We start from the raw sequence: 23,112 nt of genomic DNA, 5'->3' as shown, positions 1-23,112 counted from the left end.
TCACCAAAGTTGAAATGAAGGAAAAAATGTTAAGGGCAGTCAGAGAGAAAAGTCAGGTTACCGACAAAGGGAAGCCCATCAGACTAACAGTGGATCTCTAAGAGATTGGGGGCAATATTCAACATTCTTAAAGAAAAGAATTTTCAACCCAGAATTTCATATCCAGCCAAACTAAGCTTCATAAGCAAAGCAGAAATAAAATCCTTTACAGACAAGCAAATGCTGAGAGATTTTGTCACCACCAGGCCTGCCTTACAAGAGCTCCTGAAGGAAGCACTAAACATGGAAAGGAACAACTGGTAGCATCCACTGCAAAAGCATACCAAATTATAAAAAATATCAACCCTATGAAAAAACTGCATCAACTAATGAGGAAAACAACCAGCTAGCATCATAATGACAGGATCAAATTCACACTTAACAATATTAACCTTAAATGTAAATGGGCTAAATGCCCCAATTAAGAGACAGACACTGGCAAATTGGATAAAGACTCAAGACCCATCAGTGTGCTGTATTCAGGAGACCCATCTCACATGCAAAGACACACATAGGCTCAAAATAAAGGGATGGAGAAAGATCTACCAAGCAAATGGAAAGCAAAAAATAGCTGGAGTTGCAATCCTGGTCTCTAATAAAACAGACTTTAAACCAACAAAGATCAAAAGAGACAAAGAAGGCCATTACATAATGGTAAAGGGATCAATGCAGCAAGAAGAGCTAACTCTCCTAAATATATATGCACCCAATACAGGAGCACCCAGATTCATAAAGCAAGTCCTTACAGACCTACAAAGAGACTTAGACTCCCACACAATAACAGTGGTAGACTTTAACACCTCACTGTCAATATTAGACAGATCAATGAGACAGAAAATTAAGAACTTGAACTCAGCTCTGGACCAAGTGGACCTAACAGACATCTACAGAACTCTTTACTGAAAATAGACAGAATATGCATTCTTCTCAGCACCACATTACACTTATTCTAAAATTGACCACATAATTGGAAGTAAAGCACTCCTCAGCAAATGCAAAAGAATGGAAATCATAACAGTCTCGCAGACCACAGGGCAATCAAATTAGAAGTCAGGATTAAGAAACTCACTCAAAACCACACAACTACATGGAAACTGAACAACCTGCTTCTGAATGACTACTGGGTAAGTAAATAAATGAAGGAAGAAATAAAGATGTTCTTTGAAACCAATGAGGACGAAGATACAAGGTACCAGAATCTCTGGGACACATTGAAGGCAGTGTATAGAGGAAAATTTATAGCACTAAATGCCCACAAGAGAAAGCAGGAAAGATCTCAAATTGACACCCCAACATCAAAATTAAAAAACAAGAGAAGCAATAGCAAACAAATACAAAAGCCAGCAGAAGACAAGAAATAATTAAGATCAGAGCAGAACTGAAGGAGATAGACATGAAAAACTCTTCAAAAAATAAATCAATGAATCCAGGAGCTGGTTTTTTGAAATGATCAACAAAATGGATAGACCACAAGCTAGATTCATAAAAAAGAAAAGAGAGAAGAATCAAATAGATGCAATAAAAATGATACAGGGAATATCGCCACTGATCTCACAAAAATACAAACTACCATGAGAGAATACCATAAACATCTCTACACAAATAAACTTGAAAATATAGAAGAAATGGAGAAATTCCTAGACATATACACATTGAAAAGTCTAAACCAGTAAGAAGTTTAATCCCTGAATAGACCAATAACAAGTTCTGAAATTGAGGCAGTAATTAATAGCCTACCAACCAAAAAAAGTCCAGGACCAGACAGATTCACAGCTGAATTCTACCAGAGGTACAAAGAGGAGCTGGTACCATTCCTTCTGAAACTATTCCAAACAACAAATAAAGAGGTAATCCTCCCTAACTCATTTTATGAGGCCAGCAATATCCTGATACCAATATCTGGCAGAGACACAACAAAAAAAGAAAATTTCAGGTCAATATCCTTGATGAACATTGATGTGAATATCCTCAATGAAATACTGGCAACCGAATCCAGCAGCACGTCAAAAAGCTTATCCACCATGATCAAGTCAGCTTCATCCCTGAGATGCAAGGCTGGTTCAACATATGCAAATCAATAAATGTAATCCATCACATAAACGGAACCAACAACAAAAACCACATGATTATCTCAATAGATGCAGAAAAGGCCTTCAACAAAATACAGCACCCCTTCATGCTAAAAACTCTGAATAAACTAGGTATCGATGGAATATATCTCTAAATAATAAGAGCTATTTATGACACAGCCAATATCATACTAAATAGGCAAAAACTGGAAGCATTCCCTTTAAAGACCGGCACAAGACAAGGATGCCCTCTCTCACCACTCCTATTCTACATAGTATTGGAAGTTCTGAGCAGGGCAGTCAGGCAAGAGAAAGAAATAAATGATATTCAAATAGAAAGAGAAGAAGTCAAATTGTCTCTGTTTGCAGATGACATGATTGTATATTTACAAAACCCCATCATCTCAGCCCAAAACCTCCTTAAGCTGATAAGCAACTTCAGCAAAGTCTCAGGATACAAAAACAATATGCAAAAATCACAAGCATTCCTATACATCAATAACAGACAGAGAGTCAAATCATGAGGGAACTTCCATTCACAATTGCTGCTAAGAGAATAAAATACCTAGGAACACAACTTAAAAGGGATGTGAATGACCTCTTCAAGGAGAACTACAAACAACTACTCAAGGAAATAACAGAGAACACAAACAAATGGAAAAAAATCCCATGCTCATGGATAGAAAAAAATCAATATGGTGAAAATGGCCATACTGCCCAAGGTAGTTTGTAGATTCAATGCTATCCCCGTCAAGCTACCACTGGCTTTCTTCAAAGAATTTGAAAAAACTACTTCAAACTTCATATGAAACCAAAAAAGAATCCACATAGGCAAAACAATCCTTAGCAAAAAGAACAAAGCTGGAGACATCATGCTGCCTGACTTCAAACTATACTACAAGGCTACAGTAACCAAAACAGCATGGTACTGGAACCAAAACAGATATACAGACCAATGGAACAGAACAGAGGCTTGAGAATTAACACCACACATATACAACCATCTGATCTTTGACACACCTGACACAAATAAGCAATGTGGAAAGTATTCCCTATTTAATAAATAGTGTTGGGAAAACTGGCTTGCCATATGCAGAAAACTGAAACTGGACCCCTTCCTTACACCTTATATAAAAATCAACTCAAGATGGATTAAAGACTTAAACGTAAGATCTAAAACCATAAAAATCCTAGAAGAAATCCTTAGCAATACCATTCAGGACATAGGCATGGGCAAAGACTTCATGACTAAAACACCAAAAGCAATGGCAACCAAAGCCAAAATTGACAAATGGGATCTAACTAAACTAAAGAGCTTCTATACAGCAAAAGAAACTATCTTCAGAGTGAACAGTCAACCTACAGAATGGGAGAAAAGTTTTGCACTATAGATCTGACAAATGGCTAATATCGAGAATCTACAAAGAACTTAAACAAATTTACAAGAGAAAAACAAACGACTCCACAAAAAGTGGGCGAAAGATATGAACAGACACTTCTCAAAAGAAGACATTTATGCAACCAACAAACATATGAAAAAAATGCTGGTCATTATTGATATGCAAATAAAAAAAATCACTGGTCATTATTGATATGCAAATCAAACCACAATGACGTACCATCTCACACCAGTTAGAATGGTGAACATTAAAAAGTCAGGAAACAATATATGCTGGAGAGGATGTGGAGAAATAGGAATGCTTTTAAACTGTTGGTGGGAATGTCAATTAGTTCAACCATTGTGGAACACAGTGTGGCAATTCCTTAAGGATCTAGAACTAGAAATACCATTTGACCCAGCAATCCCATTACTGGATATATACCCAAAGGATTATAAATCATTCTATTATAAAGACACACGCACACGTATGTTTATTGTGGCACTAGTTACAATAGCAAAGACTTCAAACCAACCCAAATGTTCATCAATAATAGGCTGGATAAAGTAAATGTGGCACATATACACCATGAAATACTATGCAGCCATAAAAATGGATGAGTTCCTGTCCTTTGCAGGGACATGGATGAAGCTGGAAACCATCATTCTCAGCAAACTATGACAGGAACAGAAAACCAAACACTGCATGTTCTCACTCATAAGTGGGAGTTGAAAAATGTGAACACATGGACAAAGGTAGGGGAACATCACACACTTGGGGCTGTCAGGGGGTGGGGGGCTAGGGGAGGGATAGCATTAGGAGAAATGCCTAATGTAGATGATGCATTGATGGGTGCAGCAAACCACCATGGCACATGTATACCCATGTAACAACTGCACGTTCTGCACATGTACGTCAGAACTTAAAGTATAATTTTAAAAAATGAATAAAGCCTCAAATAAGTTTAAGATTATATTGAATAGCCAAACTTAAGAATAATTGGCATTCATGAGGAAGAAGATATATCTAAAAGTTTGAAGAACATATTTGGGGAAATAATTGAGGAAAACTTTTCTGGCATTGGTAGAGATCTAGACATCCAAATATAAGAATCTCAAAGAACACCTGGGGATTTCATTAAAACAAGATCATCACCTAGGCACATTGTCATCAAGTTATCTGAAGACAAGATGAATGAAAGAATCTTAAGAGTTGTGTGGCAAAAGCAGCAGGAAACCTGTAAAGGAAAATCTATCAGATAAACGGCAGATTTCTCAGCAGAAACCCTACAAGCTAGAAGGAATTTGGGCCGTATCTTCAGTCTCATTAAACAAAACAATTGTTAACCAAAAATTTTGTATCCAGCAAAACTAAGCTTCATAAATGAAGGAAAGATACAGTCTTTGCCAGACAAACAAATACTGAGAGAATTTGACACTATCAAACCAGCTGTAGAATAACTGCTAAAGCAGCTTGAAATCTTGATACAAATCCTGGAAACACATCAAATAGAACCTCTTTAAAGCATAAATCTCACAGTACCTATAAAATAAAAATATAATAAATAAAAACCAGGATACTTAGGCAACAAATAGCATGATGAATGGAATAGTATCTCACATCTCAATACTAATGTTGAATGTAAGTGACCTAAATGCCTCACGTAAAAGATATAGAATTGCAGAGTAGGTAAGAATTTACCAACCAAGTATCTGCTGCCTCTAAGAGACTCACCTAACACATAAGGACTCACATAAACTTAAGGTAAAGCATAGAAAAAGATATTTCATGCAAACAGACACCAAAATTGAATAGGAGCAGCTATTCTTATGTCAGACACAACAATCTTTAAAGCAACAGCAGTTTGAAATGACAAAGAGGGACATTATATAATAATAAAAGGCCTTATCCAATGGGAAAATGTTACAATCCTAAATATAAATGCATATAACACTGGAGTTCCCAAATTCATAAAACAATTACTTCTAGATGTAATAAATGAGAAAAACAACAATGTGATAATAGTGGGGAAACTTCAATACTTCACTGACAGCAATAGACAGTTCATCAAGACAGAAAGTCAAAAAAGAAACAATGGACTTAAACTATACCTTAGAAAAAATAGATTTAACAGATATGTACAGCCATTCTACCCAACAACCACAGAATATACATTTTATTCATCAGTGCATAAAACTTTCTCCAAGATAGACCATATGATAGGCCACAAAACAAGTCTCAACAAATTTAAGAAAATTGATTACATCAACTACTTCCTCAGACCACAGTGGAATAAAAGTGGAAATCAACTCCAAAAGGAACTTTCAAAACCATAAAACACATACAAATTAAATAACCTGTTCCTGAATGGTCACTGGGTAATCAATGAAATCAAGATGGAAATTAAAATATTCTGTGAATTGAACAACAATAGTGACATGACCTATCTAAACATCTGTGATACAGCAAAGTCAGTGTTAAGAGGAAAGTTGATAATCTTAAATGCCTACTTCAATAAATCTGAAAGATCACAAATAGATAATCTAAGGTCACACCTCAAGAAACTAGAGAAGAGCAAACCAAACCCCAAACCCAGCAGAAGAAAAGAAATAGCAAAGGTTATAAACACCGCATGTTCTCACGCATAGGTGGGAATTGAATGATGAGAACTCATGGACACAGGAAGGGGAACATCACACTCTGGGGACTGTTGTGGGGTGGGGGAGGGGAGAGGGACAGCATTAGGAGATATACCTAATGCTAAATGACGAGTTAATGGGTGCAACAAACCAACATGGCACATGGATACATATGTAACAAACCTGCACATTGTGCACATGTACCCTAAAACCTAAAGTATAATAATAAATTAAAAAAAAGAAATAGCTTTATGAAAACAAACAAAAAAGAAATAGCAAAGGTTATAGCAAAATAAAATAAAATTGAATATAAAAATATAAAACATAAATAAAACAAAAGGCTGGTTATTTTAAAAGACAAATAAAATTGATAAACCATTAGCAAAATTAACCAAAAAAAGAGAGAGAATATCGAAATAAGCTCAATTAGAAATGAAACAGGAAATATTACAACCGACAGCACCAAAATACAAAAGATTATTCAAGGCTACTACAAATATGCACATAAACTAGAAAACCTAGAGGAGACGGATAAATTCCTGGAAAGATACAACCCTCCTAGCTTAAAACAGAAAGAATTAGAAACCCTGAACAGACCAATAACAAGCAGCAAGATTGAAATAATAATAAAAAAATTACCAACAATAAAAAAATTTAGGACGAGATTGATTCACTCTTTAATTCTATCAGGCATTAAAAAAAAAGTAAGTACCAATCCTATTGACATTATTCCACAAGATAGAGGAAAAGAGAATCCTCCCTAAATCATTCTATGAAGGGAGTATCACTAAGGAGAGGACATAACCGAAAAAAGAAACTACAGACCAATATCTGCAGGGAGCTGAAGGCCCATGGGATGTGACCAACTCAGCATTCCACTGGAGGCTATGTGATCAAGTAGCAAACTGTTTATCATGAATGCAGGATGTGGGCAAACTCACACTGCGCCTGATGCCAAAAGGTTTGCTGATGGCTGTCACTCCCTGGCGCCAGGCTCCTTGAAGTTATTTACTGGGAAATCTAGTGCCTATTGCTCAAAGGATGCAGTCTCCCAAGCCTGCTTGAACCAAATGGCCGAGTGACAATTACCCAACAATCATCGCCCCCTTTCTTCTTATCTCTTTTACCTAATAAATTTGGAGGGCTGAAAAAGCTCAGGACTCTTGTCCACTAGAGGCAAGGTGCCCCCTGACCCCTTCTTCCAAACATATTCTTTTGTCTTTGCCTTGTATTCTCATGTTCACCTCGTTTGTTCAGTCCCACAACATCCGTGCGGGTTACAAGTGGCGAACAAACACAGGGACTTCGAGGATGTTAACAAACAAGGTCTGCTGGAGCAGAGGAACTGAAATTCACAAGCCTAATGGGGACCCTGGGACGAGTCTGCCAGCAGTGGATATAGTTAGTGCTCTGAAGAGGTTAGTGCTCTGAAGAGATCAGTGCCCTAAAGAGGTACTGGATACTGGGAACAGGAAGTTTTCTGAATCAGGGTAACCTGGGCCAGAATTTGTCTGTTGAAGAAAAACACGTGCAGTTGCTTAAAGTTCTGTTGAGACAGTCTGGAGGTCAGGTGAATTCACAGACACTAACTAACCACCTGCAGAAGCCACAAAATGTTATTATGCATAACCCATGGTTTCCACAGGCAGGCACTTTTGATGTGGAAAATTGGGACAGAGCAGGGGATGGATTAAAACAGGCTCATCAAAAAGGTCTTAAAGTTGATTCTTCTGTGTTTTCTACTTGGAGCTTAGTTTGTACTGTACTTCTACCATTATCTCCTTATTAGTCTGCAGGACAGCATGCTGAGTCTAAAAATCTGAAAGAATCTGTTGTCCCACCCATGGCACTAATTGAAAATAAAAAACAGGAGAGGGAGGATAAACATTGGCCTATACCACCTCCTCCAATTGCAGAAACATCTGCACCACTTCTTCAGTAGCAGAAATAGAAATGAAAAATACAAAGAATTTTACCCTCTGCTGCCATAGCTGAAGAGCCCTTAGGACCTTGCACTTTTCCTATTTCTGTAAGGCCTGATCGAAGTACTTCACAGCAGTTTATTCATGAACACACTCCACTAGAGTTTAAGTTGTTGAAGAAATTAAAAGCAAGTGTGGTAAATAATGGCGTACAGAGCCCATTTATTTTAGGATTGCTAGAATCTACATTTGGTGCTATCTGTCTTTTACCCTTTGATGTAAAACACTTGACGTGAACTTGCTTGTCTGCTAGTGCATATCTGACACAGAATTTAAATTAACAAGAAATGTGTGCAGATCAGGCTAGACAGAATCGTGTTGCTGGACACAGACATTACAGAGGATATGCTACTGGGTAATGACCCTTATTCAGACCTAGAATGTCAAATGGCACTCCCAGATGCTGCTTATCAGCAGTGTGCACAGGCCGCTAAATGCACCTGGGTCACAATTCCTGAAGAGGGAGTCCCAGTACAATCCTTTTTACATATCATGCAAGGGTCACAGGAACCCTATGCACAATTTCTTGCACGATTACAAGAGGCAGTGAAGCGTCAGATTCCTCATACCATGGCTGCAGAAATGCTAACCTTAACTCTAGCGGATTGTAAATGTGCACTGGCACCTGTGAGGTGTACAAAAAACTTGGGAAACTTTCTCAGACCTTGTCAGGTTGTAGGAACTGAGCATCATTGATCTGCCATGTTAGCACAAGCAATGGCTAATTTAGCAGTTGACAAATCTAAAATGAGCCAATGGTCAAACCCTAAAATGTGAAAATGTTACAGCTGTGGAAAAACTGGACATTTTAAAAAGGAATGCCACAAGATCTCAGGACAGAAAGCACCTTAAAATGCAGTTACCCCCCACCCCCAGTGGAAAAAATGCCAGAACTTTGTCCTTGCTGTAACAAAGGAAATCACTGGGCTAATCAGTGCTGCTCAAAATTTCATCAGAATGGCACCCTCTATTGGGAAGCGAGATGGGGGCCTTGACCCAGGCCCCTCAAACAATGAGGGCATTCTCAGTTCAGACCACAATGCTGTTTCAGGAAACACATTGATTGCCTCACCCCAGGAACACCAGGAAGTGCAGGATTATATCTACCCGCCAGAGAAAGAATCATGTTAGTTTGGGGAGATAAACCCATCAAAGTTCCCACTGGTATTTGGGGACATTTACCAACAGGATACATGGGACTAATTTTAGGCAAAAGCCATCTTAACTTACAGGGCATTATTGTAGTCCCAGGAGTTGTTTACTCTGATTATGAAGGAGAAATTCAAGTAGTTTTAATGTCACAAGATCTTTGGGTTTTTGAACCAGGAGACTATATTGCTCAATTATTGCTTATTCCCTGAAAATTACACCCTTCTCTGCAAAAGAAGAAATGAGAAAATAAATGGTTTGGGAGCACAGCTACGTGAAAAATTTATCTATCCCATCCCATAGCCTCTAATAGACCCACCTGTGTAGTACAAATTAAAGGAAAGGAATTTTATGGGCTTATGGATATGGGAGCTGACGTGTCAGTAATATCTAAAGACAATTGGCCCCCATCCTGGCCCTTGCAATTAACTTCTACTTCCCTAGTGGGAGCAGGAGCAACTAAGAGTGCTGAGATTTTATCTTGTCTTGGTCCAGATGGACAATCATGTACTTTTCAGCTTTATGTTGCAAATATAGCTATCAATTTATGAGGTCAAGACTTACTTACAGCATAGGATATGAGACTTACAAATGAAAACTTTGATAATACAGGATTTAAAATGTTGAAGAACATGGGATATCAAAGTGGGAAAGGTTTAGGGAAAGTCCTACAAGGAAACCCTAACTTGATATCAGTAACTGGAAAAACAGATAGAAAAGGGCTAAGATGTCAGGATTTCTGATGGGGTTCATTTATATTTCTCCTCTGCCCACTGCCTTACCATTAGAATGGCTTAGTGACAAACCTGTGTGGGTGGATCAATGGCCCCTAACACAGGAGAAGCTAGATCAACTTCATCTGTTGGTAAAAGAACCTTTGGATTCAGGACATATAGAAAAGTCATTTAGCCCCTGGAATTCACTGGTATTTGTTATTCCAAAAAAGTCCAGAAGCAATAATGACCTCTGGGGTTTCAGCTCAATGCTCAGAGCTAATTGCAATCATTCAGGTTTTATAGCTCACAGCTTCAGATCCTATCAACATTGTCTAGTGATTCAGCTTATGTTGTAAATGTAACCAGTCACGTAGAAACTGCTACAATTAAAAGTCCACTAGACCCAAAACTGCATAATTTGTTTATGTTCGTGTGACTATAGACACTTATTCTCATATGCTGCATGCTACATGCCAAACAGATGAGACAGCTGGTCATGTATGGCAACATTGTCTGTCATCATTTGCTCATATGGGGATACCTAAACAATTAAAAACTGACAATGGACCCACTTATACTTGTCATGCTTTTCAAAATTTCTTACAGCTTTGGACAATAACCCATAAAACAGGAATTCCTTATAATCCTAGAGGACAAGGCATTACAATCAGACATTACAACGCATGTTGAAAAGACAAAAAGGGGGTATAAGAGGACAACTACCACCTCAATCAAAACTACATTTAGCCTTATTTTCTTTAAATTTTTTGATTCCAGTACAGATGATAAGACTCCAGCAGAAAGACATTGACAAGTGTTAGAGGCAAAGAGAAAAATTTATCTGAAAGTGTTATGGAAATCCGCAGAAGAGGGACAATGGAAAGGTCTGGTGGATTTACTGATGTGGGGATGAGGGTATGCTTGTGTTTTTACAGGAGATGGACAAATGGTGTGGGTGTCCTCAAGTTGCATGCAGCCGTGGAATGGGGGACTGGAGGAACCCAGGGTGACCAACCATGGGCCCGGTCCCTCTGGTATGAGCCATGGTCCAGCTGAGCCTGAGTGCAAAGATGGAGAGAAGGACGACCAGAGTCATGGTGACATCAACCCCCATAATCTGGGGACAACTCAAGAAAACCATGCAGGAAGCTGAGAAACTACTGGAGCTTCAAGGCCAGACAAAAACCCCCTATTCCATGTTTGTGACCATGTTAGCCATAATGTCCTCTGTGGTATTTTTTCCCTGTGCAAAGGCAAAAACATATTGGGCATATGTTCCAAATCCCCCAGCAGTACAACCTATACTTTGGAGTGACACTCTTCCTGGGATTTATCACGATTGGGGAGAGTGGGCTCCAGGACCCCTAACTCCCCCTGACATAGAACAATTAGACTCCCAGAATACTGTCATTAATTTTACCGCTCCACTGGAAGGACTTCCTTTGTGTATCACCACAAAGATGTCACTCAGCCATAGCTGTCTTACAATTCAAGCTCAAACATGGTTGAGTCACTATAGAAAAATCATGTACTTATTAAGTCTTGGTTCTATTAATGTAACTGGTGTGCTAACCAACCATTCCAGGCCCAATCGCCCTAATTGTGCTGACTATATGGAATGGATTCCCTTCAATATTTCCTATCCCCCTCCATGGACCCAGCGTCTTGGCCCACTGGCTAGAAAACAATCTATGTTAACTGGAGACATTGTGGATTGGGGACCTAAAGGTCAATTAGATGGAAAAGACGAAAATCAGAAATCATGGCCCAAACTTCACTGGCATTGGTGGCGAGCTTTTAATACTTCTTCTTTATACAACACCAGGATCCAGTCTCAGTCTGCTGTCCAGATTGCTTGGCATGGAGCAGGCTTTAGCCTGCCTCTTCCTCAGTGGCATTATCTAGGGAGGAAAGGACCAATTCAAAAGATGAATTGGAAGGCAGCACTCCGATTTATGAATGACAGCATCTCGATTGGGATACTATCCAATAATAGCAATAGTAAGCAATGCAGTCTTAATGTTACATTTGTAAAGAATATCACCACTCAATTTACAGTTAGTGTTTTTAATCCTTATGTCTTTTTGTCAGCTAAGAAGGACCAGGTCCAGGTAAACAGTATCCAACTGACCTGTAAATCTTGCCATTTGTATCACTGCATTAATCATAGCACATTGCAAACACATAATAGCTCTACTTTGATTTTAGGTTGCATCCCTGGGCTGTGGATTCCTGTTAAACTGTCCGAACCTTGGGTTGTCACACTTGCCTTGCATTTTGTGAAACTTCTTCTAACTCAGCTTACTCATCGTGTTCGTAGAGCCTTAGGCATGATAACTTTTGCTATTGTTTCCTTGGTCACACTAATAACTTCTGTTGTGATGTCCTCTGTAGCTTTGCATCGTTCTATTCAAACAGCTCAGTACATGGAGAACTGGATGTGCACAGCCAATCAAGCATGGCTACATTGAGTTACAAACTGAAGTGGCAATGTTGAAATCCATGTTTCTATGGTTAGCAGAACAAGTATAAAGCTTGCAGTTGCAGCAGCAATTGCATTGTCATTTTAACCACATTCATATTTGTGTAACAAATTTAGAATATAAAAAAAGTGAGTATCCATGGGACCTTGTGAAAAAGTTGCAGCAGCAATTGCATTGTCATTTTAACCACATTCATATTTGTGTAACAAATTTAGAATATAAAAAAAGTGAGTATCCACGGGACCTTGTGAAAGCCCATTTATAGGAAGCTTTCACATCCATCATCACCTTTGATATTGGTGAATTACAAAACAAAATTCTTGATTTAAATAGGCGAACTCAAGAATTTCAGCCTTCTTTAGAAGACTGGACTGAATTCCAGCAAGGCTTGGAGAGCCTCAACCCTTAGACCTATCTGAGGCACCACATTAACATCTTATATGTAGTTCTTGGAATAATGTTGTTTTGTCTCTGTCTTCTGTTCATAGTCTGTAAAATCAGATGGACCGCCAATCAGAAAATGGGTGCTGCCAAGCCTGGACTTACATTCTTTCTATTAATTTGTAAACACAAAGGGGGATGTGTAGGGAGCCAAAGGCCCATAGGATGTGATCAACTCAGCATTCCACTGGAGGCTATATGATCAAACAGCAAACTGTTTATCATGAATACAGGATGTGGGCAAACTCACACTGTGTGTGCCACCAAAAAGTTTGCTCAGGGCCATCACTCCCTGGTGCCAGGCTCCTTGAAGTTATCTACTGGGAAATCTAGCACCTATTGTTTGAAGGATGCAGTCTCACAAGCCTGCTGTGAACCCAACGGCTGAGTGACAATTACCTGACAATCACCCCCCCTTCTCGTTATCTCTCTTACCTAATAAATTCGGAGGGCTGAAAAAGCTCAGGGCCCTTGTCCACTAGAGGCAAGGTGCCCTCTGACCCCTTCTTCCAAACATACTTTTGTCTTTGTCTTTCATTCCAGCATTTGTCCCCTTTGTTCAGTCCCCAAAGTCTGTGCAGGTTACAAATATCCCTGATAAACACAGATACAAAAATCCTTAACAAAACACTAGCTAATGGAATCCAACAGCATATTAAAAACATAATCCATCCTGATAAAGTAAGTTTCATACAAGGGATGCAGGGATGGTTAAACATATGCAAGTCAATAAATGCAATACACCCCACAAACATAATTAAAAACAAAAATCACATGATTATCTCAATAGATGCAGAAAAAGCATCTGACAAAAGCCAGCATACCTTCATGATTAAAACTCTCAGCAAAATTGGCATACAAAGGACATACCTCAATGTAATAAAAGCCACCTATGGCAAACCCACAGCCAACATAATACTGAACAGGGAAAAGTTGAAAGCATTTCCTCTGAGAACTGGAACAAGAAAAGTATGCCCACTCTCACCACTTATGTTCAACATAGTACTGGAAGTCCTAACCAGAGCAATCAGACAAGAGAAAGAAATAAAGGGCCTCCAAATCGGTAAAGAGGAAGTAAAACTGTAACTGTTTGCTGATGATATGATTGTATACCTAGAAACCATAAAGACTTCTCCAAAACGCTCCAGGAACTGATAAATGAATTCAGCAAAGTTTCAGGATACAAAATTAATGTACACAAATCAGTAGCTCTGCTATACACCAACAGTGACCAAGCTGAGAATCAAATCAAGAACTCAACCCCTTTCACAATAGCCACAAAAGAAACAAAATACTTACAAATATACATAACCAAGGAGGTGAAAGATCTCTACAAGGAAAACCACAAAACACTGCTGAAAGAAACCATAGATGACACAAACAAATGGAAACAAATCCCATGCTCATGGATGGGTAGAATCAACATTGTGAAAAAGAATACTGCCAAAAGAAATCTACAAATATCATTGCAATTCTCATAAAAAAGCCACCATCATTCTTCACAGAACTGGAAAAAAAATCCTAAAATTCACATGGAATGAAAGAAGAGCCTGCATAGCCAAAGGAAGACTAAGCAAAAAGAACAAATCTGGAGGCATCACATTCCCCAACTTCAAACTATACTAGAAGTCCATAGTCACCAAAACTGCATGACACTGGTATAAAAACAGGCACATAGACCAATCTTAAAGAATAGAGGACCCAGAAATAAACCCAAATGCCTACAGCCAACTGATTTTCATCAAAGCAAACAAAAACATAAAGTGGGGAAAGGACACTCTATTGAACAAATGGTGCTGGCATAATTGGCAAGCCACATGTAGGAGAATGAAACTAGATCCTCATCTCTCACCTTATACAAAAATCATCTCAAGATGGGTCAAGGACTTAAATCCAAGACCTGAAACTGTAAAAATTCTAAACGATAACATCAGAAAAACTCTTCTAGGCATTGGCTTAGTCAAAGACTTCATGACCAAGAACCCAAAAGCAAACGAAACTAAAACAAAGATAAGTAAGTGGAACTTAATTAAACTAAAGAGTTCTGCACAGCAAAAGGAACAGTCATCAGAATAAACAGACAACGGACAGAGTGGGAGGAAATCTTCAGAATCTATCTATTCAAAAAGGACTAATATCCAGAATCTACAAGCAACTCAAATTATCAAGAAAAAACAAATAATATCATCAAAAAGTGGGCTAAGGACATGAATAGACAATTCTCAAGAGAAGATATACAAATGGCCAACAAATGTATAAAAATGCTCAACCTCACTAACGATCAGGGAAATGTAAATCAAAACCACAATGCAATGCCACTTTACTCCCATGAGAATGGTCATTATAAAAAAATTTAAAAATAATAGATGTTGGCATGGATGCGGTAAAAAGGGAACACTTCTACCCTGCTAGTGGGAATGTAAACTAGTACAATCACTATGGAAAATAGTGTGGAGATTCCTTAAAAAATTAAAGTAGAACTAACATTCCATCCAGCAATCCCACTACTGGGTATCTACCGAGAGGAAAAAAAGTCATTTTACAAAAAAGTTATTTGCACGTGCATGTTTATAGCAGCACAATTTGCAATTGCAAAAATATGAAACCAGCCCAAATGTCTATCAATGAATGGGTAAATAAACTGTGGTGTATATATACAATGGAATATTACTCTGCCATAAAAAGGAATGAATTAATGGAATTTGCAGCAACCTGGATGGAATTGGAGACCATCATTCTAGGTGAAGTAACTCAGGAATGGAAAACCAAATATTGTATGTTCTCATTCATAAGTGGGAGCTAACCTATGGGGATGCAAAGGCATAAGAATGATACAACGGACTTTGGGGACTTGGGGGAAAGGGTTGGAGTGGGGCATAAAGGACAAAATACTACAAATTGGGTTCAGTGTTTACTGCTTGGGTGATGGGTGCACCAAAATCTCACAAATCACCACTAAAGAACTTATTCTTGTAACCAAATACCATCTGTTCCCCCAAAACCTATGAAAATAAAAAAACTATAAAAAAATTAAAAGTCACACTTTGGGCCACCTAGAAAAATCGAATATTGGGGACATATAAACCATGCAATACTATGTAGCAATAAAAAGGAATGAGGTCATGTCCTTTGTAGCAATGTGGATTGAGCTGTAGGCCATTATCCTAAGCAAGCTAATGTAGGAACAGAAAACCAAATACTACATGTTCTCCCTTATAAGTGGGAGATAAACACCGAGTAGAGATGGACACAAAGAAGGGAACCATAGACACTGTGGCATACTTAAGGGTGGAGGGTAAGAGGAGGGAGAGGATTGAAAAAGTACCTATTCAGTACTATGCTTATTACCTGGGTGATGAAATAATTTGCACACCAAACCCCTATGACATATAGTTTACCTATATTACAAACTTACACATATACCTCTGAACCTAAAATAAAAGTTAAAAAAAGAAAAAAAACAAAAGCATGAGCCACAAATAAAAAAAAAAGATTAATTCAGCTTCATCAAAATTAGAACCGCTTATGCTTGAAAGCACACTCTCAAGAAACTGAAAGGTAAACCCATAGATAGGGAGAAAGTATTTGCCTCTCATGTATCTGATATGGGACTTGTATAAAATATATATAAAGAATTCTTATAATTCAACAAAAATAGGCAAATCATCTGAACAGATATTTCTCCAAGGAAGATATACAAATAGCCAATAAGTTCAGAACATTTTGCTTGGCATCATTAGTCATCAGGGAAATTCAAAGTAACACACAATAAGGTAACACATCAGACACACTAAAATAGTAAGAACGTAAAAGTCTAATAACAATCGTTGAACATTTAAAGAAATTGGACTCTTCTTATACTGCATGTGGGAATGTAAATTTTCACAGTCACTTTGATAAACACTCGGGAATTCCTCAAACAGACATGGAATTACCATATGGTCCAGCAATTTCTCCCTTGGTATAAACCCAAAAGAAATTAAAAAAACCTAAATAAAAACATTTACATAAATATTTATAGCAGCATTAGTCATAATTGTCCAAAGGTGAATACAACCCAAATATCTATCAAGGGATAAATGAATGAACAAAATTTTATATATCCATATGCTCAGCCATAAAAATGAATGATGAGCATGCTACAAATATGGATAAATTTTGAAAACATCATGCTAATTGAAAGAAACCCGTCATAAAGGACCAAATATTATATGATTGCATTTACATAAAATGTTCACAATAGGCAGATATATAGGAACAGAAAGTAAATTAGTGGTTGCTTAGGGCAAGAAGGATGGCAGCATTGGGGAAATGATAGCTAAAGTTTCGGGATTCCTTTATGAGGTAATGAAAATGTTCTAAATTTACTATGACGATGGTTAATTGCATACTTTAAACTAGTGAATCATATTCTATGTGAATTACATCTTAATAAAGCTATTTTTAAAATATCTGGTGCTTCTGTATGGTAGGGAGCATGGACAGTCCATGAATACCTTCACTATTAAGCCATTGTTGAATGGCTTTTGTGATGCAAGATGCACCATTTCCAACTGCAAATGGTCCAGGAAAATAAAAACATGACACATGGTTTCTTCAGGGACCATAATGTTGCGTCAGTGCTGGATCATTGGATTGGAACAGCAGCACTATTAATCTGAAAAATGGTCAACAGTGGTAAGGCACAACCAGTAATCCATAGAGGAGATAAAAAATTCATTGTCATCAAGGTGCCAAGTACAGTGGTGTCAGGAGCAAAACTTTATGCAATGTGGCCACTCTCACTGGCAGATAAGATTTGGAAGGCCAGAATTCTGGCATGCAATGGTAGCCTCCACAACAGAAACAGTCCTGTACTTTGATTCTGTTTATGAAGGTGGATGTGTTGCTAAACCCGGTAGAATTATGGATTCAGTTAGAAATTGAAGCAACTTAAGTGGTTCATGCTCATTCTGGAGCTTGATTTCAGTGTCATCAGGTAATGGTCTCTTATGTGGTCGTCATCTACATGAGTAAATCAGATACATTAAGCAGGAGCAGCAGCAGTAGCAACAATTCGTTTCTTTAGGTGCAGGCCCAAACGCAGGTGTCTTTAGTCTGCAATTTTGTAGTTTTCCAAGTGGCAACTCAAACAAGTAGGTCATTGTCAATATCCTATGAGTCAGTAAAAGTATAACAAACTTCATCTAGGGGAGTGTAACCCAGATTTATGAAAATGGCTTTGTGTTCCGGCCACTGAGGAGAGCATCCATATCTTTCAGTTTTGCATAGCTAGCAGTAAGATTGAACATATGCAGCAGCCCAGTGGACACCAGCAGGTTTCAGCTTATCGAAACTGTCAGTGAACCAGGCCCACACATTTAGTTGAACCTCTGTGAGTCAAGGGCCTCATTTAGCCAGCTGCTTTACTTCATGTGGGGAGTAGGGAATAGAGTTTCCTTGAAAGGGGTAAAGCCACTTTTTCAGGTAAAGCCTATATGCCACTGGGGTGAGGCCAAGTAAGTTTTTTAATATGCAATTTACCTTTCACAAGCAAGGCCTGCTGAGCTCTTCTCACAATTGGAGGTATTAAGTTGAAATTGATCCATCCCAAACAGGAATGTCAGGCTGGAGAGGTGCAAGGCTGACCTCCATGGTTCAGGTGTTCAGTTCTGAAATGAGCCCAGTAGCAAAATGTATTAGTCAGTTCTCACGCTGCTATGAATACCCAAGTCTGAGTAATTTATAAAGAAAAGAGGTTTAATTGACTCAGTTCCACATGGCTGGGAAAGCCTCACAATACTGGTGGAAGGGGAAGGGGAAGAGAGGTACCGTCTTCACAGGGTGGCAGGAAGAAGTGCAAGCAGGGGAAATGCCAGACGCTTATAAAACCATCAGATCTCATGAGACTCACTCATTATCATAATAACAGCACGGGGGGAACCACCCCCAGGATTCAGTTACCTCCACCTGGTCCTGCCCTTGACACATGGGGATTACGGGGATCACAATTCAAGGTGAGATTCGGGTGGGGGCACAAAGCCAAAACATATCACAGATAGTAGCTGCTTTTCAAAAGTGGTGTATCTGGTAGTCTTTTCAGGAAGAAGAGGAGTCCAAAACCCCAAGACATGTCTCCAGGTGAAGATTGCTTCCCTTTTCCAGAGACAGCAATTGGAAAATCATCAGTTACAGATACTTACATAGCTCAAAGGTATCATTAAAATTGTAGTGCTCCAAAGGTAGAGAACATGACATAACTTACTGGACTGTTTCCATGGCAGAACTTCATTTCAGGCTTTACTCAAACGATGCTGATTTGTGGGTTAGCTAATATAAAGGACCAAGCAGAATGTCCAAGCAATCACAAAACATTTCCAATATCCAAAGAATCTAGTTAGATGCTGAAACTCCTTTTTGGTGGTGGGGGTGCTGAAGAGACAGTTTTTCTTTGCCTGAGGTTTTATTGTGAATTTGCCTACATACTTCCAGGAAACATTACTGGCAAGCAAGAGATATTACTGGCAAACAACATTACTCCTGAATTTTGCTGGTGATTTTCAATATTAATCCTGATTCTTTTTGGAGACTTTCAGTCATTCTTCCTAGAGGATGTGTGATAATACCACAGCTAGGTAGGGCTATTAAGACTGAGGCTTCTGACTGCCAACCATCAGGATGTCATGTATAGTGAAACTTTTGAAAATCTGAATGAAGAAGAACTTGCACCAAATTCCAACCTATTCAATTTTGGCAAATGGCACTGGAGTTTAGGTAACACTGGCGGAGTACAACGAACATGTATTAGAGGCCTTGTCACATGAATGTGAACAGATCTTAATCCTCAGATGCTAGTATGGGAAAGAAAGTGTTGTCAATATTTAAAACAGTGTACCATGTTCTATTAGTCTGTGTAGTAGATTCAGATAGAGTCAAGATGTCTGCAACAGCTGGGGCCATTGGAGAAACAACTGAATTTATTTGAAAATATTCCACTATCAGCCTTCAGCTCCGGTTAGATTTTGCACTGGGCATACAAGGCTGTTCTGTAAAGATCCTGCATCTCTTACTACTGCCTCCTATAGGTATGAATATTTATTCAGGGCACAGATTTTCTTTTTTCTTCCTAGAATTCTATACTTTGTGTTGGGTCACCCAGGGAGAGACAGGAAAGCTGGTGACAGATAAATTTATGTGTCCCACTAGTACTTATCTGTGTATGGTGAAATTTCATCTGCCACTTATGAAACAGGGAAATACAAGCATCAGTTCCCAGTGATATTCAGATGTGAAGGTAGAAGCATCAGTATGCAGAATTGGCCTAAAAAGTTTTGTTCACAAGGTCATATTGGCTTCTTTCTTTCTCCTGCTGTAAACCTGGCCAAACCCTGTTACCTAATTTCGGATGCTTTCTCCTTCCAGGAGTTCAGTAGAAGAGTTTACTTGGGCATCCATATCTAACAGAGCTATAAAAGCTTGATTCTTTCCCTCATGAAAATTCTCCAACCTACTAAGATGCATGCATATGGAATTTGATCTCCATTAAGCACAGAGATCACTTGCCCCATTTCTAATGATTTTTCTCCTTAGAGCAGCTGTGCCTGACAAAGCAGAGACAGAGCTGCACCGTACCATTAGCAAGGCTTAGCATTTACTTTCAATTCTGTGTGGTATAATGGCTGCTTGTGTCTCATAACATTAAACTTCCAATGTTTTTGGCTGACTCAATTCTCAATATTAGGCAACAAAGTCCTACATAATAGCTAGGGGAGTTATCCAGAGGGGCAAAGCTGATAATAACAATTTATCAATGAGTCTCTGGGTTGGTTTCTCATTCTCTAGAGATCACTTCATCAGTATTCTATATCCAATCTAGGCATTGAGTATACAGCCCAACTCTGTCATCTATGGTTTTCACTGGGAATTTGTTTCTCTTAAGAAAATCAAAAAAGGACCAGAAAATGTGGTGCTGTACTTGACTGATATTTATCTTCCACTGCACAGCATTATCAAATAGGAAAACATGCAGGGTATACCTGAAAACAGCCAGATCCAACTAATTTTCACCACATCTACTACCATCAGGATACTGAAACCCACCATTATCTGTTATCTACATAATTGGAATAGCCTACTAATTATTCTCCATTTATTCATCATATACTAATAAAAACTATTCTCCAAGTTGTCAGAGTGATCCTGTAAAACTAAGACAAATCTTGTCTCCCCTCCATTATAAATACATGGATGGCTTTCCATCACATTCAGTGTAAAAGTCAAATTGCATTTTGAAACCTACAGGGCTATAAGCTGTCTGCCTCTCCCTCATCCCCATTACCTCTCTAAAACCACCTTTTGCTTTTCTCTGCCTTGCTCACTCAGCTCCAGACATGATAACATCCTCCTTGCTCCTCAAACATGCTAGGCCTAAACCTGTCTTGGGGCCTCAGCACGTGCTGTCCCTCCATCTGGAATGCTCCTTCCCCAGACAGCTACAGGGTCAGTTCTCCCATTGCCTTCAGGGGAGACTCAAAAGCCAAGTTCTCAGTGAGGTCTTCTCTGGACACCTTATCTATCTAGTTTCAGCCTTCCTCCTGAAATTTTCTATCTCAATTCCTTGCTTTATGTTTTTCTATTTAACACTAGTCACTATGAAAATACATTATAATTGCTTATTTATTTTGGCTACTGTCTGTCCCCCACACTGAAATGAAAGCTCCATGAGGATAAGAATTTTAGTTTGCTTCTTTCATTCATTATTACATCATCAGTATCTGTGTCTAGAAGAGTGCCTGGCAGAGAGCCCACCTGAAGTAAGTATTTGTGGGGTAAAGATAAAACAAGTAAATTAAAAAGCAAATGGGATCAAAGCAAGTCAAAGGGGCAGTTTTTCCAGAGTGTAGCTCCAGTTACAAGTGCAAACGCTTCCAGGGAACAACTGTGCATTTTATTAGAGTGAAGCAGGCCAGCTGAGGGTGTGGCCAACTGGAGAGGGTATTCGGAGTCTAAACTGGACTGAGACCTACCTAAGGCCCAGCTGCATGTATCCTTTTTGGAATGAGGGCCCTAATCCTCATGTTTTTGTTGTTGTTGTCGTTCTGTTTCAATTTTAGGAGAAGCCAGAAACATAAATTTTCATTGTGTGAAATCTCTCAAATGTCTAAAGTACCTAATTAAAAATAGAAAACAATAAAAACATAAAGATGAAAAAAACCTGGCAGCTGACTGAGACTGGTTCTTGGGCAGCTTGCTGGATTTTGTTGGATGAAATTGTGTGATGTATACAAGAAAATTAATCCTTGCTACGGTGAGGTAGGCTTGCCTTGTGTAATTCTTGAGGCAGTCAGCCTCAGGCCATGTTGGGTGGAGAGAATAAACTCTATTTGCCATCTTCTTTCAACTCCTGGCAGCTCCTTGCATCTCCCACTATGCATGGAGTTAGGGTAACCTGGGCAGCAGGGAGTCACCAGCACTCTTTCTTGGGGTCAGAGGTATAATTTAGTGAAGGGTGTGGTTGCAGAAACCAGTGAGAGGGTTTTCAGATGGGCTATAGGAGAAAGACTTGGGAAATGCAAGGAGGGGAGGAAGAGAAAGACACAGATCTATCTTTGCATCAGACACCATAGTTTTGAGGGACTTTTTGTGGGTTGCTGCTCCCTCTCCCCACCAACCTTGATGCTTCCTTGTGACATTATACAGCTGAATGAGTTAGTTATGCCAAGTCACAACTCCCAGCCCAACTGCCCCATGGCATCTGCCTCACCTGGAAACAAAGAGCTGACCATAATTCTATCACAGGTCTCTGTGAGCTGGGGTAGGCAAGACTGGCCAACAGGTGCCTGTGAGGGGTCTGCAGACCCCAGCTTTGTGGGGAAGGTCTAACCAGAATGTGGATTCTTGTGACAGCAGGCCTCTTTTAGTGGATTATTGGTCGGAACCACCTGTGGTTTCAGGCAGCTGCTGAAAGAAGCGTGGACAGTCAGGCACTCCCCAAAACCTAGAGAGAAACACTAGGCTCAATCCTCTGATGCCCCTCATCTCTAGATAGAAAACAAACATTCCAGCAGAAAGAACCGGTGTGATGAGACTGCTGTACCTGAGTTCAGTAAGTTTCCATTTTTTTCTGGATAAAGTACTTTCCAAATGCAAGATGGCACATCTCTTAAGTTCTGACCCACTAACCCATCCTCTGCCAAGATTGTTTATCTAGTGCAGGACAAATGTGAGGAGGCAGCC

Source organism: Nomascus leucogenys, chromosome X, assembly GCF_006542625.1.
Source record: "Nomascus leucogenys isolate Asia chromosome X, Asia_NLE_v1, whole genome shotgun sequence".
Lineage (NCBI taxonomy): Eukaryota > Metazoa > Chordata > Mammalia > Primates > Hylobatidae > Nomascus > Nomascus leucogenys.
This window is presented reverse-complemented; position numbering follows the sequence as displayed.